The following is a 20,229-nucleotide window of genomic DNA, read 5'->3' on the forward strand; positions in this document are numbered from 1 at the left end:
GTAATCCCAGCTAATTGGGAGGCTGAGTCAGGAGGACCACTTGAGCCCAGGAGTTAAAGGCTGCAGTAAGCTATGATTGTGCCATTGCACTCCATCCTGGGCAACAGAGCAAGACCCTGTCTCAAAAAAATAAAAAAGAAAAGAAAGCCAAATTAAAGTTAAATGGATTAGGAAACAAAGAGGCAAAAAAATCAGTATTTGCAGATAATGACTGCCCACATGAAAAATCCAAGAGAATCAACTGAAAAAAAATTAGAGAAAATAAGAGGGGTTCACTAAAGTGACCACATAAAATAATTATATGAAACTATCTAGCACTCTTCCATGCCAAAAACAACTAGCTAGAAAATACTAGTAAAAAGATCTGCAATTTATAATTAAAAAACACATGTAACATGTAGTAATAAACTCATAGGACATGTAAGGAAATTATAAAACTCCACTGAAAGATTTAAGAAAAATACAAAGACATAAGTTGTTTGGGGATAGAATGATCCAGTATTATAAAAAGATCCATATTTTCAACTTACCATGGGTTTATCAGGACATAACCATATTGTAAGTCTAGGAGCATCATTTATATAAATGTAGCATAGCATTTCAATTAAATGGGAGAAAATATGGATTTTTTTCAATAAAAGGTATTGGCTAGCCATTTGGAAAAAAGTAAGCTGAATAGTCACATAAGAGTACAAAATGAAATATATATGGATGTCAGCTTCAGCACTTTCTGTAAAGCAAAAAAACTGGAAAAAACCCTGAAGGCCCATTTAAAGAGAATTGGTTAAATAAATAATGGTACGTCTATACAATGAAATATCATAAATGATTTAAAAAGAATAAAGTTAGATACTAATGAACTGAAAAAAATCTTAAGTATGTGTATTTACATGCAAAAGACAGTCTACAAAACAATAGTATAGTGAAATACCTTGTTTAAAAAAATACACTGAAAAAGCAAGAATGTAAGTCAAATTGTTAACCAAGGGTTAAGCCACTAGACTGGGGCTGTTGGAAAATTTTACATAGTGCGCCACGTACTTTGTAATGTTTACAAATTTTATAATGTTTATTTGTAGTAAAACTATAAACAGATATTTCAGTAAGTTTGGCCACAAAATTACAAAATAAATTGCTTTGTTTGTGAGACAACAAGTGTTTGGATTTGCCATAAGCAATAGAAATTGATTTAGTGACTAAGACAGAAATGGCAAGCAGAAGGGCTATGTATTATCTCCACAGAGAAAAATTAATTAACAACTTGAAGGCAAGGACATAAAGTTCATTACACTAAAACTGGCAAGAGAAAAAAAAAGTTCACTAAACTAAGACAGGTAAATCAGACACCTGGGTAGCACAGCCTACTAGGACACTCCAACTGATATATCCCAACTAAAGATCTTCACCTAAGAGAGTTTCAGTCTGACTTTTTCTAGACTTAAGGCAGATTTTCCCAGATGCAAAGTGTTCTTCAATTTGCCCCTACTGACTGTCCTGGAGTCTAAACTTGCTGATCCTCACAGCACAGGGCAAGGGTAATCTATTCACTCAAACTGTTCCTTCGAGGTGGGGGGAAGAACAGTAGGAAGGCAGGGGGACGAAGGACTTACACTGAGAGAAGACAGGAATATCTCAACCAGGAAATGGTACCTTTCATGGTACCATACACAATTATTAGTTTTGGATTCTGGGACCTCATATGAATTTACTTACCAGGGATGGTGGCACAGAAACTATACTATTTTTCTTGGCTAGTTAACTTTCATGAATTCAAACGCACTAAAAATCAAAAATGACTAAAGCAGCAGTACTAAAATCCTGAGGGTTATTGCCTGCTTATTATTCAGTAAGGAACCAACACCCATTTGTTCTAACCAAAATAATAAACAATGTCCATCAATAAACTGAGAGGACCATATGTAGTTCACAATGCTGTAACGTTATAATTGCCCCTTAAGGGGGAAAAAACCAAGTTGACCCAAACATCAATTTCTTTACTTAAAGCTCACTTATACAACTGTTTACAAACTTTAACCAGGGCTAACTACATTTTTTAGAATTAAAGATTATTCTCCAGTGTTTAATCAGGAAATAGTCAAAGAGCAAAGTTCCACAAGGTGGAGATGCCAAAGGGTCCTTGAACACTGTATCAATCTCCCCTGGGAAGCCCTCTCTGCCCGGTGTATTTCCTGACTGAAAAGCCTTTATGGGAAAAAAGACCTTCTGCTCTTTAACTGCAAAATATAAATGATCTTTCTCTTGAGGAAAGAGATGGCATTTACAAGCATATGGTTTAGCAATTTCTTTCTGGTCTTGGTACCCATGTGGTGTGTAATTTGAAGTAGTATTCCTTAAACTTTAAGTTAATATCGCTTGGGGAGATAAATGGTGTCCTGTCTGCATCTTAAACACTCTCCAAAAAAAATCACATTCTGCTTCTCACAGAAAGGATACTTCACTTTTGATATATACTCTGCCCCTGTCATCCAAAAGTCTAAGGAACAGGTAAAGACTGACCATGCTGCTAGATGTAACCTTGACTCTGATATTTTACAAACCCAATTCTAAACCTTGCAGAAGAGAATTATCCTCCAGCCAGTAAAGTGCTACGTAAGAACATGACTGGAGTTCACATGACAGGATTCCTGACATACCTTCTTCTCTGGGAAAATTTTGAGTGTCCAGTTAAGCTCCAAAGTCTTGTCATTCCGTAATTTTATGTTTGTAAATAAATGTTTATAAATATGCTCAGATTTGACCACTAAAGAATGGTATCATAAAAAATACTTGACAAGATTATTTTATTGAGCATGCCATGTAATTCCAATTACCAGTTAACATATTGATTCTCCACTTCTTTGCCAATGGACAAACTAGTTTCTGAATATGTGTATAATTCATTCAATTAAAGATTTAGTGAGTTCTCTCTACAATACAGGCTCAGTGCTAGGCGACAGAAACACAAAGATTAATAAAAGTCTCTACTTTTGAAGAACTCATTGTCTACTAAGGAAAGTAGGACTAGATAACAAGTAATGTAAATTCTAAAACTCGTAGGCCAGCCCATGATTTTATGAAATTTAGAAAGTCAAATACTTCCCTAAGTACCATACCAAAACAACCACAAAGATGCTAAATAGAATACTAAATGAACAGAACTCAGAAAATTATCAGTTACATTCTAATATGAGAGTAAGGGTTAATATTCAAATAATTGGCTATGTGCTCTCCAAAGTGGGCTGCTCATATTCCAGGGAGACTGCAATACAAACCACAGGAATTCGGAAAGAAAACATTAACACTTATATTGATGTGTTTGTATCTATGTATTTTAGACATGAGGTCATGCTATGTTGCCCAGGCTAGACTCTAAGGCTCAAGTGCTTTTCCCACCTTAGTCTCTCAAGTAGCTGGGACTACAGGTGCACACAACCATGCCTGGATTGATATTAATTTTTAACCTAGAAAAATGAGAATAAAAATCAGCTTTGCTAATTCTTTTTTTTTTTTTTTTAAAGGCAGTCTTGCTCTGTCACTCAGGCTGGAGTACAGTGGCGTGATCTCAGCTCACTGCAACCTCCACTTCCTGGGTTCAAGTGATTCTCCTGCCTCAGCCTCCCGAGTAGCTGGGATTACAGGCGCATGACACTATGCCTGGTTAGTTTTTGTATTTTTAGTAGAGACGGGGTTTCACCATGTTGGCCAGGCTCGTCTCAAACTTCTGACCTCAGGTGATCCGCCTACCTCAGCCTCCCAAAGTGCTTGGGATTATAGGCGTGAACCACCATACCCGGCCAGCTTTACTAATTCTTAGTAAGTGGATGGCACTGCCTCCTTCTCATGATCTACATGTCAAAAACAATCATTTGTGTCATAAAATAAATAGGTGACTTGAGAGAAGAGTGGGAATTCCACAAAGATGCAGGGCTGAAGGTAGTGTCCTTACTTGTGCATGGGAAGTATTAAGTTAACATGTGCTTGCTTAAGTGAATTTTCCAAATGTTATCTAGTTTTAATTAAATTCTCTCTCACAAAATGACAAGTGAATTATAAAAAGGTTCCCACAGTCTGGGCAACATAGCGAGACCCCTTCTCTACAAAACTTTTTGTTTTTAAATTAGCCTGGCATGGTGGTGTGCACCTGCGGTCCCAGCTACTAGGGAGGCTGAAGCAGGAGGACTGCTTGAGCCCAAGAGGTTGAGGTGGCAGTGAGCCATGTTCATGCCACTGCACTCCAGTCTGGGTGACAGCAGAAGACCCTGTGTGATGGTTAATATTGAGTGTCAACTTGATTGGATTGACAGATGCCAAGTATTGTTCCTGGTATGTCTGTGAGGGTGTTGCCAAAGAAGATTAACATTTGAGTCAGTGGACTAAGAGAGGCAGACCTACCCTCAATCTGGGTAGGCACCATCTAATCGGCTGCCCGCATAAAAGCAGGAAGGGAAACAGCCGACTTGCTGAGTCTTCTGGCTTCCAACTTTCTCCCAAGCTGGATGCTTCCTGCCTTCGAACATCAGACCCCAAGTTCTTCAGCTTTTGGACTCTTGAACCTACACCAGTGGTTTGTCAGGGGCTCTCGGGCCTTTGGCCACAAACTGAAGGCTGCGCTGTCGGGTTCCCTACTTTTGAAGTTTTGAGACTCGGACTGGCTTCCTTGTTCCTCAGCTTGCAGAGGGCCTATTGTGGGACTTCACCTTGTGATCGTGTGAGTCAATATTCCTTAATAAACTTCCCTTCATATACACATCTATCCCATCAATCCTGTCCCTCTAGAGAACCCTAATACACTCTGTCTTAAAAAATAAAAAAGGTTCCCACAATGAAACCACTGACTGAAGATAATATAACATTGTCAACACAAGCAAATAATAAGAAAATGGCCAATATGACAACTTTACTACTTACTAGTAGTAAAGATTTTATAAAAAAGTGACCTTTGATTATTTTAAATGATTAAATAAGTCATTTGAAACATACAATATAATTAACAATGAACCTCCACACAAAAATATTTGTTGACTAATTATATATTCGTTGGATGTATTAATCTGAAAACAAGCTTAAAACCAAATTAGAATCTGGTAACAAATTAACCATTTTATAGTAGGGACACTGAAAGTACTTCTCATCTAACAATAATGGCTACTATTTATTGAAGACTTACTTATAAGCCAGACACAGTCCTAGCATTTTTATATACATCATCTTATTTAATATTCAAAGAACTGAATTAGGTAGGTACTTTTAAAATATCCATTTTACAGACAGGAAATTGAGACACAGACAAGATTCAGTAACTTGTCCAAGCACATACCCAATAAGTAGCAGATTCAGAAAGGGTTTGTCAAGGTCCTGAACTGATAAGACCTTGCTAAGTAAATGTAAGATATCAGAAATGATTCTGACTCTGACTTCTAGACCTGTCAGCTAACTCCTCAGAGCAGCAGTTCTCAAACTTTAACATACCATCTTCAGACTAGGTAAAATATGCAAGGGTGATAAGAATGAAATGCTATTTTTCAATTCTCTTTGGGAAGATTACACATACATGTGCTTTGCTAATACAAAGAGAATAATTCATATTGGAACTGCAATGTACAATCTAGTTACTTAAAAGTTACAAAACAAGAACACTGTTGATACAAATATGCATCAATATATACTACAGGGTTAAGTGAACAACCTATAAGAAAAATACAGACTAAACAGTAATTTATAATGAAAAATTAAGAATAGAAACCAATGAAAAGCTCAACTCAATATATACTGATGATATATGTCTAAAATGTAAAGTAATTCCACCTTATGCGTGTTCATATGTTCATATGTGGAGCTTTGCAACATTGCTACACGTTGCATAGCATCCAAACTTCTTAGTAGAAAACTTAAATTAGAAGCCTTTATAAGCTGTAGTATTATGCTAATGTGGGTTTATGTACACCACATTTTGCATACTCTTAATGCTTCACTTGATTGGTTATCAGTAAGTTGCCAAAGGATATACGTAAATGAAACACTATGAGATTTCCTGCTATTTGCCAATATGTTTTGGTCCACTGGCCTTGGGCCATCTTTTGAGAAGTGTTCTTCTAGACTATGAAATGCTCCAGGCTCACTTTGTATAATAACTAACTCTGTGGTGGCTGGGAGAAGCTACTCCTTTATTATTTATTATTTAATCACAAAATATCAAGACTCCCAAGGCAAAAAAAAAAAAGGCCCAATTTATAATTTGCCAAATTATTTTTATTTCAGTTCAAACCCTCTTCAGTCTCTCTGGATTCAATCTCTTATTAAAACAACCTTTCCCAAGTAACTATGAAAAAACAAACAAAATCATTCAAATCAGGTATCTTCCAATAACATAAATATCAAATGACCCAACTCAGCTTCATTCTGATTTTAAATTCCCCCAAATCCTGAAACTTTCTTCTTCTTCTTCTTCCTTCCCTTCAGAAAGGATCAGGTACAAAAACTTACCAGATTTTCATAATCTAAGTTCTAAATGTTTACCTATAACCTACCTTATTCAGCCACCAAACATTCCCCTCAGTCTCTTACTTCTCATTTGCTCTAGTATGTGACTCCATATAAGGCAATCTCCCATAAAATAAGATGACTTTTAGGAATGACAAGTCATAGATTGCATCTCTAAGAAGTTGCTATCACTTAAGGATCTGAGATTATATAACTATCCTTTTCCATACTGTCAGCCTTATTGGTCCCAAGCCATTGAAAACTGCATGATCTGTATTCTGGGAGCAGAAAAATATATGCACCTACAGCCAAAAAGCAATGAAAAAGTCATGATGAGTGCAGAGGTTATTAGTTGTAATAATATTTGAAAATACAAGACAAGCCATTTCTGTTTAATTTCTTCAGCGGCAACTTATGGGTCTGTAATATTCTTGCTCAGATTTAAATTATATGATATTTCCCTAATTAATAAAGGTTATTATAGCATGAACTCCCATTAAAGCAGTGGAATCATCAATTGCAGCAATTTAATTTCTTTATAGCAAAGCTACTATGAACATTTGCATTACTGTCTGTGTAAAGGGAATTGGCTTTTCATTTGTAGAATGTTATAAAAATGTTCTACTATGCACACTTTGACTACTGTTTGTTAAACCTAGTACCTTGGCTATTTTCTGTGGAATTGTAAAATAAAAAAAGATCAACTCTGAGAAATCTGTACAACATAAAATCTTGATTTGTAAGTTTATTTGTGCCATTCTAGAACATAATCTAAAGGAAATGTTCCACAAATAATACTAGTATTTTGCTCTTTTTCCCCCTATATAACCTCTTCCTCATTTGTTTTATGAACATTGACTTTATTCTAACTCCAACATAACATTCTCTACTGTGATTTTTTAAAAAAAGAAGCAGCAGAAGAAAAAGAAACTCAGAAAAAAGTATCCCCATGCAGTCTAGGAGTTACTGTCCAAAAACTACAGCCATTGACTGGGTGAGCTAAGGGGCCACTGAATTGACCAAGAATTCTTCCAAATCCAAATCTACAGTGTGTATGTAAGAATAAAGGAATGAACAGGCACAACTCAAGCCAACAACTTCATTTTAGGAACAGAAAAAGCTTAGGCAAAAAGAGTACAGCCTGGACAACAAAGTGAAACCTCGTCTCTTCAAAACAAACAAACAAAAAACTAGCCAGGCATGGTAGCACACACCTGTGGTCCCAGCTACACTGGAGGCTGAGGCAGGAGGTTCACACGAGCCACGGAAGTCAAGGCTGCAGTGAGCCATAATCACACCACTGCACTCCAGCCCGGATGACAGGGCAAGACCTTGTCTCAAAAAAAAGATTTTAAGTCCAAGAAGTCCATGTCTCTAGACTTTTCCTATAAAACTATCAGCCTTTAATGTTTCAAATTTAATTTTACCACCAGACTTCCACAAACCCCCAAGAATAAGCAAATATGTGGCCTGCCTTTCACCTTCTTCTGTGTGTACATACACTTCACCTACAATGTGGGAGAATAAAATCCAATTAAAAAAAGAGAGAGAATATATTTTTTTCCTTCTATTTTAGAACAAAAACTCTAAAGGGTAGTAGTGGATGGTTCTTCTGTATTCTGTGCACTAATACCCTCAAGACACTAATGAATAATTGATGAGCTTATGATTAGACTGCTATCCTCAGTTTTGAACAACATTCGTGGAGCAAATTTAATTCACCTCTAATATTGAATTCTCTTTCTTTTATCATGATTGAAATATGCATCACGGCTGATCTCTGTTCCTTAGAATTTCATCAGTTGGTTCTTTACCTAAAGTCATAATATTGGTATTTGACCAACTCAGCTAAAGCACCAACTTGGGATGTTACTGACACAAATTCTCACAGCCCATCAAAAGAAGATATTGGAACTATGCCCTTGTAACAGAAGCTTACAACGCAGGTACCTTAGAAATAAATATACTGACACAAGAAGAAGAGAACCTATTTACACTTTATAAGCAGAATACTTTCTGAAGGTCATTTCTAAAAGAAAAAATAAATTGTGGTTAATAAATTTTTTAAATGTTGTTAGATTTCATTAGTTGAAATGGCATCACATTATTTGACAAATATAAAGCCATCAAGTGTAGCAGAAATGTTGTAAAAGACAAATGCCATCTTCTCGAAGTGTATGTAAACCAAGAAGTTTATGTTTTACTTGGCAAACAGGAATCAGCCACTAATAACGAAACAAGATTCATAAAATACTCTCTTTGCTGTAGCCATGGTAAATCTAAAGTAACCCATATGCCCTGTGGATAAAGTGAGATTTAAGTAATTAAAGAAGGTAGCTTTTTAAGGATATTAAATGAAAGATGTTCCATGCAGACAACACAGCAAGGGGAGGAGACTAATGGAAAACGTGAGACTGAAAAGGAAGTTTGTTCTGAGTAGCAACAGAGAAGAGACAGAAACAAATAAACACTGTGGTAGAATCTGACAATATAAAATGTGCCTAAACTACAATGTCTTCATAGGAACAAAGATCAGAAATGGAGAAGTGCTCATAGTTCTGTGGGGGTTAAGATCTGGGCAGATCATTTTAAGTCCCTTGAAAAAGGGAAAGGGAGGTTAGGCTGCATTCTGTAGTCCTTCAAGCTCTAAAACTATAACAAAATCATGTATGTAGGAAACAATGCTCTCATATACTGTTGTAAGTATAAACTGGTTCAGCTTTTTGGAGGTCAGTTGGGCAGTCTATCAAAATTTTAAATATACATTTCCTATGGCCGAGCAATTTTGTTTTTAGAAATATATAAGGTTATTAATTACAGCATTGCTTGTAACTGCAAAAAACTGAGGGGGGTACTAAATGTCCATCAATACAGTGAATGGAAAATATATTACAGTGCATCTATACGATATAGCCATCAGTAAGAATGGAATAGATCTATATGTTCTGACTTGAGCACCAAAGCAGGGTCAGTGACATGAGCAAGCAGACCTCATACAATAGGATCCATTTATTTAAATATACGGAATACATGTGAGGATGTGTGTTTAAATACATATATGTATATGTACATGCCTGGTATCTAGAAGGTACCTAAATATTAATTAAGTAAACACAGACACAAAAAAAAGAACTCCAAGCACACACATCATACTGTTTACAGCAGTAACCTCCAGAGAGGGAAGTGGGAATGTAGGAAGATAGGGAATGATTGGAAAGTTTTATGATTAAACTTAACGTATTTCTCAAGCGTTTCCTTCTTTTAGAACAAGAATGGATTTCTCTTTTACATAAATGACATTTTCAAAAATTTAAGCAGTGGAAATTACTAAAGAAATATTTATCAAAAGGATGCATTTTTAAAAATGCATTTTCTTAAAAATATAGATGACCTCCTACTTGTACCAAGAAACAGTGCAATGAGACATGAGCAAACACTGATGCAGACAGAATTTTAGTTAACAATAGACTTTTTAGAATTAGCTAAATATGTGTCCAAATGCAAATCCTGGAGGGCAGTGACTAGGTCTTTCTTCCTGGTGTCCCATAAGGATGCAATAAACAAGTATGACACTAAACACAAATGTGAGACTCCATGTGAGTCTTAGGAATTGATTATAAAATATACATACCCATCGTAAAAATATCTCTCAACTATTTATCATCAAATATTTTCATTAGGAAGTTCTCCATTCCCCTTGTATTCAGTGGGTATTTGGTTTCCTCATTTCTACTTTACTAACCAAGGTTATACTCCCTTATCACACTTTGTATGTTTCTCATTTTTTTCCAAATATATTTAGACTTACAAAACCACTTAATTATCATACTGCATCTTTCTTGGTGTTTGCTCTCAAAGTCTCTAGCGATTTAGGTTTCTTTTTCAACTGTCAAGTCTATAAATACTTCGAGTGGAATGTAAACAAACCTTAACAATGGTATTATCCTGAGAATCAACACCTTAAAATCTCTACATATCACTATTCAATTTTTCCATTCACAAAAACATAAAACTCATGGTCAGGTGTTTCTAGACAGTGCACAGGTGTGCATTTTCAGAACACAGGAAGGGTAGGACTCTGTTCTTTCTACACTTCTATGTTATTTAGTTTGTTAGTTTAGTTATAATGGGTAGGACCTATGAAAAGCAAGTGTTTAAGAATGGAAGTTCATGAAATAAATGATTCACATAGCTGAGTTTCAAGAATGTCTGCTCTTCAACTAATATTCAAGCCAACAATTGGTAAAGGCCTATTCGGAGCCAAGCCCAGCCTAGCCACAGTGGAATAAAGAGCAGTTAATACCCAGATACTAACTAACAAAGTTTATTATCCTTCTCTTATGCTGTAACTTAGAGATCATAGGCAAAAGATAACTGCAATTCCTTCTCCAAACGCTCCCTTTGCAATCAACAAAAGATGACATTCCAAAAACAAATTATATATAAGCCTTCGAATTGTAAGTCTTTTCATTAGAAACAATGTTGCAATATCTGGTGGCCAGCCCACAAATGCCTATTTATTCCCGAGATGACTTAAGGAATGGAGTACTATGGAAATTAACCATGATGAGTAACAATGTGGGGAAATGCAGAGTCTCAATTTAGAAAGAAAAAATATATCTTACTAGCTTCCTGGCAATAAAAGGACAAACTCTTTTCCATCCTCCACACTCTCCCCACCCCCAAATCCCCTTCAAGTCTGAGATGAAGGGGCCAGGGGCACTCTCTGTTATCAGACCCAAGAATTACTACTCTTACCTTCTTCCCTTTCAATTGCCTTATCTGCTGATTTTCAGCAAGGTTTGCTCTCTTGGGCTCACGAGGCTGTAGAATGCACTGTCTAATTTCCATCAACTCTCCTGTCCCTTTGGAGCTGCAATGGCCACAATGATGGCCACTTGCCACATGTGGCTACTGAGCACTTGAAATACAGCAGGTCCAAATTGAGACGAGCTACAGGTGTAAAATATAAATTGTATTTCAAAGACTTACTAAAAAAAAAAAAACATGTTTTTATTGAGTAGTTGTCGAAATGGTAATATTTTAGATATATTAGTCTTCATAAAATATATTAAAATGAATTTCAACTGGTCCTTTCTACTTTTTTCATCAGAGTAGCTATTAGAAATTTTAAAATTACATACAAGGCTTGCATTTGTATCTCACATTATAGTGCTGTTCGACAGCGCTGCTTTAGAGATTGTCTTAGGAAAGGCAATAAAGGGTATCCAAAGTCATACTGCCAGAATTAAAATCTCAGGCCAGGCATGGTGACTCACGCTTGTAATCCCAGAACTTTGGGAGGCCAAGGCAGGTGGATCACCTAAGGTCAGGAATTTGAGACCAGCTTGGCCAACATGGTGAAACCCCGTCTCTACTAAAAATACAAAAATTAGCTGGGCATGGTGGCGGGCCCCTGTAATCCCAGCCACTTGGGAGGCTGAGGCACGACAATTGCAGGAGGTGGAGACCGCAGTGAGCCAAGATCATGCCACACTCCAACCTGGGCGACAGATTGAATCTCTTTAAAAGACAGAGTGAGACTTTATCTTTAAAAAAAAAAAAAAAATACAGCCCATATGGACACATGTATTACTCAATGACAGCATTTTGTGTATTTCCTGCACATTTTGTTTCAATATAAAAATGTCAGAGGGAGCCTGGGAATAAATGGTTAAGGGGTACTGACATTCCTGTAGTAATGTAAGGAACCTCAATCTGGACTCTGGGAGATGTGGGTCCTGACTTTCCTATCAGCAAATCAGCTGTCCTCTTTGGCTTTTGTTAATCTCATTTGTAAATGAGAAGACAAGGCTAAAAGTTCTCTGAAGTCCCTTCCAGCTATGAGTATTCTCTTCCTCTCCTTCCAAACAGCTATGTCAAGTCTCACCAGAACCCTTACCACCATAAAAACATCCAACTTAAGCAGACTTTGCTGGTGAGGAGCCCTCCTGCTTATTCACCTTGTTCACTGGTTAGTGAGAGCCAGGGATATGGAGCTGCTGGGCTCTTCTGAGTTGTCAATGCTCTTCTCCCATACTTCCAGCTCTTTTACTATTGGAACTTCTTGTATTCTCCTTGCCTGGCTAATTCTGCCTCTTTCAAGGCTCAGAACAAGCTTCAAGCCCTTCAGCAGAAGCCTTCACTGACGCTGCCAATCTAGGTCACCTCTTCAGTCAGATTCTGTTCCCCCCATCACCGCCCCCATCATACCTTGCTATGATTTTGTTACAGACCTGTCTTGTTGGTTAGTAAGCTCCCAGAGGACAATAATCAGAACATAGAGACTATAAGCACTCAACAAATGCTGAATAACATCTTACTTATCTTTACATCCCCAGCACCTTACAGTGACTGGCATATTTAAGACCCCAAAATTAACAAAAGAGGCCATACAGATATTAACAGACCTCTTTTCCAAATTCCAGACCCCTATATTACCACTGCCTACTTTACATTTGCACTTACTTTTCTCAAAGGTACCTCAAAACTCAATTCACACTCTCTGTGCCCCTCCCCAGTAAAAGCCTGTCCTTATGCAATGTTCCCTAGCTCAGTGAATCCAGCTGTGGAAGCTAGAAAGACACTGCCTTCGACCTCACCTTCCAACCTAATCCATCAGCAAGTCTTTTGTTTCTACCTCCTAAGAGAGCTTTCAAGTCAATTTACTTCTTTGCTACTTCCATGCCACCATTCTAGTTCACTCCACCTTCATCTCTCACTCGGACCCTCACATAGCTCCTAAGTGATCTCCCGTTTTCCACTCAGACCTTCCTCCAAACTGTCCTCCATGCAGGAGCCAGAAAGAATTTCTCAAATTACAAAACTTGAGTATAAACCATTTCCCTCATCCTCTCCCTCCAGTACTCCTGTCCCTATTTAAAACCCTTCAGTGGTATTCCACGGCTCTTATCGTAAAAGAAGCACAGAAAAAAACATTTAACTGGGCCTTCAAGGCCTGTGGAATCTGGGCCCTGCCTAACTCTAATCATTCCCCCTGACGTTCCCTAGCACTGACATGCTCCCTGATGCCACAGGGCTTTGGCTTAAGTTGATCCCTTGTTGGGACCACGCTTCTTTTCACCTTCCACCATCCAAGTGCAACTCAGGTGCCATTTCCTCATGCAGCCTTCCTTGACCCGGGTCTAGCCAGCGCTCTTGTCATCTGCACTTAGAAGGCTTTTCTTTTCCTTCACAAATTGTGTCTCTTTGTATTTATACATTTCCACCCTTACATGCCATTTCTCCACATAAATCTTTTGAAAATATAAATCAGATCAGTCACTCCATTGCTTAAAACACTTCAGTGCCTTCCTATCTCATGCTGAATAAAAATCATACTCCACCAAGATCTACAGCTCTGCAATCAAACCACCGCCCCGAACTCATCTCCAACTCCTCTCCTGGCACATTCTGCTCCAGCCACACTGGCCTTACTGGTCCTTAAACACAGTCAAAGCTTATTACTGACTTAGGATCCTTATCATTACCTTCCCTCTACCAGAATGTTTTGTTCCCAAAGCTTCACACTACTGGCCACTCACCATTCAGGTCTTGACTCCCTAACCACCCTACATACCCTATTACCCTCTTCACTCCCATACCATTTCTAACCTTCTACTCCATTTGATTTTCTTCACTGCTCTTCGCCCTAGAAGATAACCTCCATGAGAGCATGGGTTCTGCCCTATTCACCTCAGTGCCTAGAAAAGTACCTGGCATAGAGGTACTCAATGCCTGTGTGAATGCTTAAAGTAATTATTGCGGTCCTTTTTCAAATAACTGCACTTCACTGACAGTGAAGAGTTACACACATGAGGATGGGATAATGTTGGCTGTGGTAGGCAGAAATGTAAGATGCCTCCCAAGATCCCTGCTCCCTGGTACACATACCCATATAATCCCCTCCCCTTGAGAGTGGGCAGGACCTGGAAATATGATGGGATAGTTATTCCAGTAACTTTATATAAGAGTCTTGTAGCTGACTGGAGGGAGATTCTCCAACTAGCCTTGAAGAAGCAAGCTGCCACCTTGTGAGAGGCCCATTGGCTAGGACTTGGGGGGGGGGGGGGGCTCTAGGAGCTGAAAGCAACCTCCAGCTAACAGCCAGCAAGAAAAGGAGGATCTCAGTGGTATAATCACAAGAACCAAATTCTGCTACCAATCACTGAGCTTAATAAAGGACCCTGAGCCTCAGATGAGATTATAGCCCTGCTGACACTTTGATTTCAGCATAGTAAGACCCTGAGCAGAGAAGCCAGTTGTGCCATGCTTGGACTTTTACTTATATAATGGCCATCAATACTATCAGACCCAACACCTACTTTTTATAACAAATATTTTATTACAACGCCCTACTATTCTGAAATAAAATTCAGAGATATATAACCTACTAAGCACTTTTTTTTTTTAATGTACTAGCAAGCCAGGCATATGTCTAATAGTCCCAGCTCCTCGGAAAGTTGAGGTGGAAGTGAGAGGTGAGGCCAGCTGGACTTCCTGGGTCAGACGGGGACTTGAGGAACTTTCCTGTCTTACAAGAGGATTGTAAATTGCACCAATCAGCGCTCTGTAAAATGCATGAATCAGCAGGATTCTAAATGTAGCCAATCACAGGGAGGATTGAAAAAAGTGCACTCTGATAGGACAGAAATGAAACATGGGAGGGGACAATAAGGGAATAAAAGCTGGCCACCTCAGCCAGCAGCGGCAACCCGCTCGGGTCCCCTTCCACGCTGTGGAAGCTTTGTCCTTTCACTGTTCACAATAAACCTTCCTACCGCTCATTCTTTGGGTCTGTGCCATCTTTAAGAGCTGTAACACTCACCACGAAGGTCCGCAGCTTCATTCTTGAAGTCAGCGAGACCAGGAACCCACCAGCAGGAACCAACTCTGGACACATCTTGGGGACTCATCCAGGATATCGCTATGCGGTGAGTACCATCAGACCCCTTCTGCTTGCTATTCTGTCCTATTTTTCCTTAGAATTCAGGGGCTAAACACCGGGCACCTGTCGGCCAGTTAAAAGTGACTAGTGCGGCCACCGGACTAAAGACATGGGTGTCAGGCTTTCTGGGAAAGGGCTCTCTAACAACCCTTGACTCTTTGGAGTCGGGAGCATTGCTTTGCCTGGAACCAGCTTCTGCTTTTCCTGCACTTCCAGGCTGAGCCGAGGGTCGATAGAGAGGAAAGCCATTCAGCTCCGGCGTCCCAACAAAAAGTCGGTTGACCCTGCAGCCATGAGCAGAACTCTCAAGGTTACATCACCCAAGCAAGACTCGCCCATCTATCCTATCTATCCTGACCCTTGCCTCCTGGGTCCTAACACCTGTCAGACAAAGTTCCTCCCACCTCTCTTCTCCAAAGCTAGTCCTGCTTCTAAAAACCACTCCGTGTCCCTGATGCTCTTCTAGTTTCTCCTATAAGGATAATTTCTAACATAAATTTCGGGACTCTGTTCCCTTCTTTAGGCACCCAGGCTTACCAATCAGAAAGACATAATTTTTGCCCAAAGCCCCATCATAGGGGGTACTATCTGGAATTTTTGGATGCCTCCTCAGACTAGCAGGCCTAACAAAGGCCATTCCCAAAGCTAGGATATGGGGAGCCTCAGAAATTATAGACTCCAAAGTTGGGGGGATATCCTTCCTATTCATATGATGACAAGTGAGGACAAAAGGCGTCACTCTTCCAATGCTGGAAACCCTTCACTCCTTCAGTGTATGGCCCTCCACTCCATTTTGAGGCATATCATCTTCATAGGACAAGGGTAAGGTCCCAGCACCAACAGGAGAAAACACTTGGGACTCTAACTAACAGGTTTTTGAGAATGCATCAGTAAGGGCCACTAAATCCAACCTTCCTCGGTCCTCTTTGTGGTCTAGGAGGAAAACAAGTGTTTCCGCTGCTCCTTCAGTTGAGTGCAACTATTCTGAACAGCAGGGTCCAGGGACCATTGTGCGTTCTTGGATGGGGAAAAAAACAGACCAAAACCACGGATGGTTTTTCCTTTCAGATGGGAAACACTCAGGTATCAACAAGCTCACCCTTGAAATGCATCCTAAGCCACTGGGACCAAATTGACCCACAGACCCTGAAAAAGAAGCAGCTTATTTTTTTCTGCACTAGGCCTGGGCCCAATATTCCCTCTCTCATGGGGAAAAATGGCCACCTGAGGGAAGTATAAATTACAATACTATCCTGCAGCTTGACCTTTTCTGTAAGAGGGAAGGCAAATGGAGTGAAACACCTTATGTCCAAGCTTTCTTTTCACTGAAGTATAATCCACAACTATGCAAAGCTTGCAATTTACATTCCACAAGAGGACCTCTCAGCTTACCTCCACATCCTAGCCTCCCTACAGCTCCCCTTCCTATTAATGATGAGCCTCCTCTAATCTCCCCCACCCAGGAAGAAACAAGCAAAAAAATCTCCAAGAAACCACAAAACCCCCCAGGCTATCGGTTATGTCCCCTTCAAGCTATAGGGGGAGGGGAATTTGGCCCAACCCAGGTACATGTCCCCTTTTCAATCTCTAATTTAAAGCAGATAAGGGTAGACCTAGGGAAGTTTTCAGATGATCCTGATAGGTATATAGATGTCCTACAGGGTCTAGGGCAAACCTTCAACCTCACTTAGGGAGATGTCATGCTACTGTTAGATCAAACCTTGGCCTTTAATGAAAAGAATACGGCTTTAGCTGCAGCCCGAGAGTTTGCAGATACCTGGTAACTTAGTCAAGTAAATGATAGAATGATAGCCGAAGAAAGGGACAATTTCCCTACCAGTCAGCAAGCTGTCCCCAGTATGGATCCCCACTGGGACCTAGACTCAGATCATGGGGACTGGAGTCACAAACATCTGTTGACCTGTGTTCTAGAAGGACGAAGGAGAATTACGAAAAACCCCATGAATTATTCAATGATGTCCACCATAACTCAGGAAAAGGAAGAAAATCCTACCACCTTCCTTGAGTGGCTACAGGAGGACTTAAGAAAATATACTCCTCTGTCACCCGACTCCCTCACAGATCAATTGATCCTAAAAGATAAGTTTATTACCCAGTCAGCCACAGATATCAGGAGAAAGCTCCCAAAAGCTAGCCCTGGGCCCTGAGCAAAATTTGGAGGCATTATTAAACCTGGCAACCTTGGTGTTCTATAATAGTGACCAAGAGGAAAAGGCCAAAAAGGAAAAGCAAAATAAAAGAAAGGCCACAGCCTTAGTCATGGCCCTCAGACAAACAAGCCTTGGTGGTTCAGAGAGGACAGAAAATGAAGCAGGCCAATCACCCCATAGGGCTTGTTATCAGCGTGGTTTGCAAGGACAGTTTAAAAAAGATTGTCCAATGAGAAACAAGTCGCCCCCTTGCCCATGTCCACTATGCTGAGGCAATCACTGGAAGGCACACTGCCCCAGAGGACAAAGGTTCTCTGGGCCAGAAGCCCCCAACCAGATAATCCATCAACAGGACTGAGGGTGACTGGGGAAAGCACCAGCTCATGTCATCACACTCACTGAGCCCCGGGTAAGTTTAACCATTGAGGGCCAGGAAATTGACTGCCTCCTGGACACTGGCACGGCTTTCTGTGTTAATCTCCTGCCCTGGAATGGCTGTCCCCAAGGTCCATTACCATCTGAGGAATCCTGGGACAGCCTTGTAACCAGGTATTTCTCCCACCTCCTCAGTTGTAATTGGGAGACTTTGCTCTTTTCACATGCCTTTCTTGTTATGCCTGAAAGTCCCACACCTTTATTAGGGAGGGACATATTAGCCAAAGCTGGAGCTATTATCTATATGAATATGGGGAACAAGTTGCCCATTTGTTGCCCCCTACTTGAGGAGGGAATCAACCCTGAAATCAGAGCACTGGAAGGACAATTCAGAAAGGCAAAAAATGCCTGCCCAGTCCAAATCAGGCTAAAAGACCCCACCACTTTTCCTTATCAAAGGCAATATCCCTTAAGGCCTGAAGCTCATAAAAGATTACAGGATATTGTCAGATATTTAAAAGTTCAAGGGTTAGTAAGGAAATGCAGCAGTCCCTGCAACACCTGAATTCTAGGAGTACAAAAACCAAACGGTCAGTGGAGACTAGTGCAAGATCTTAGATTCATCAATGAGGCAGTAATTCCTCCATATCCAGTTGTACCCAACTCCTATACCCTGCTCTCTCAAATACCAGAGGAAGCAGAATGGTTCACTGTTCTGGACCTCAAGGATGCCTTCTTCTGTATCCCCCTGCACTCAGACTCCCAGTTTCTCTTTGCCTTTGAGGATCCCACAGAGCACACATCCCAACTTACATGGACGGTCTTGCCTCAAGGGTTTAGGGATCGCCCTCATCTGTTCGGTCAGGCACTGGCCCAAGATCTAGGCCCCCTCTCAAGTCCAGGCACTCTGGTCCTTCAGTATGTGGATGATTTACTTTTGGCTACCAGTTTGGAAGCCTCATGCCAGCAGGCTAGTCTAGATCTCCTGAACCTTCTAGCTAATCAAGGGTACAAAGCATCTAAATCGAAGGCCCAGCTCTGCCTACAACAAGTCAAATATCTAGGCCTAATCTTAGCCAGAGGAACCAGGGCCCTCAGCAAAGAACAAATACAGCCTATACTGGCTTGTCCTCGCCCTAAGACATTAAAACAGTTGCAGGGGTTCCTTGGGATCATCGACTTTTGCCAACTATGAATCCCTGGATACAGTGAGATGGCCAGGCCACTCTATACTCTAATCAAGGAGACCCAGAGGGCAAATAGTCATCTAGTAGAAAGGGAACGAGAGGCAAAAACAGCCTTCAAAACTTCAAAGCAGGTCCTAGTACAAGCTCCAGCCTTAAGCCTTCCCACAGCACAAAACTTCTCTTTATACGCCAGAGAGAGAGCAGGAATAGCTCTTGGAATCCTTACTCAGACTCACAGGACAACCCCACAACCAGTGACATACCTAAGGAAATTGATGTAGTAGCAAAGGGCTGGCCTCACTGTTTACAGGTAGTTGTGGCGGTGGCCATCTTAATATCAGAGCCTATCAAAATAGTACAAGGAAAGGATCTCACTGTCTGGACTACTCATGATGTAAATGGCATACTAGGTGCCAAAGGAAATTTATGGCTATCAGACAACCGCCTGCTTAGATATCAGGGGCTACTCCTTGAGGGACCAGTGCTTCAAATACACACATGTGCGGCCCTCAACCCTGCTACTTTTCTCCCAGAGGATGGGGAACCAATCAAGCATGACTGCCAACAAATTGTAGCCCAGATTTATGCCACCTAAGAGGATCTCTTAGAAGTCCCCTGAGCTAATCCTGACTTTAACCTATATACTCATGGAAGTTCATTTGTGGAGAATGGGATACGAAGGGCAGGTTATGCCATAGTTAGTGATGTAACAGTACCTGAAAGTAAGCCCCTTCCCCCAGGGACCAGTACCCAGTTAGCAGAACTAGTGGTGCTTACCCAAGCCTTAGAACTGGGAAAGAAAAAATGAATAAATGTGAACACAGATAGCAAGTACACTTATCTAATCCTACATGCCCATGCTGCAATATGGAAAGAAAGGGAGTTCCTAACCTCTGGGGGAACCCCCACTAAATACCAAAAGGAAATCATGGAGTTACTGCATGCTGTACAAAAACCCAAGGAGGTGGCAGTCTTACCCTGCCAAAGCCATCAAAAAGGTGAAGAGAAAAGGCAGAAGGAAATCGTTGGGCAGACGCTGAGGCCAAAATTGCTGCCAGGCAGAACCTCC

At 40.3% G+C, this 20,229-nt stretch overlaps 1 protein-coding gene across 3 annotated transcripts in view; it reads right to left on the bottom strand.

The window, feature by feature from the left end:
• The window catches only part of BTBD9 (BTB domain containing 9), a 477,403-nt gene that overhangs the window by 438,828 nt on the left and 18,346 nt on the right, over nucleotides 1-20,229 (bottom strand). The window contains exon 1 of one of the 3 annotated variants that reach the window (XM_030796184.1): nucleotides 11,239-11,296. The exons of the other annotated variants lie outside the window; for them this stretch is intronic. The gene's annotated coding sequence lies outside the window, so the exon portion shown is untranslated. Of the gene's footprint in view, nucleotides 1-11,238; nucleotides 11,297-20,229 lie in introns of those variants that run through there. 3 annotated transcript variants of the gene reach the window in all.

The sequence above is a fragment of the Nomascus leucogenys genome, chromosome 17 (assembly GCF_006542625.1).
Source record: "Nomascus leucogenys isolate Asia chromosome 17, Asia_NLE_v1, whole genome shotgun sequence".
Lineage (NCBI taxonomy): Eukaryota > Metazoa > Chordata > Mammalia > Primates > Hylobatidae > Nomascus > Nomascus leucogenys.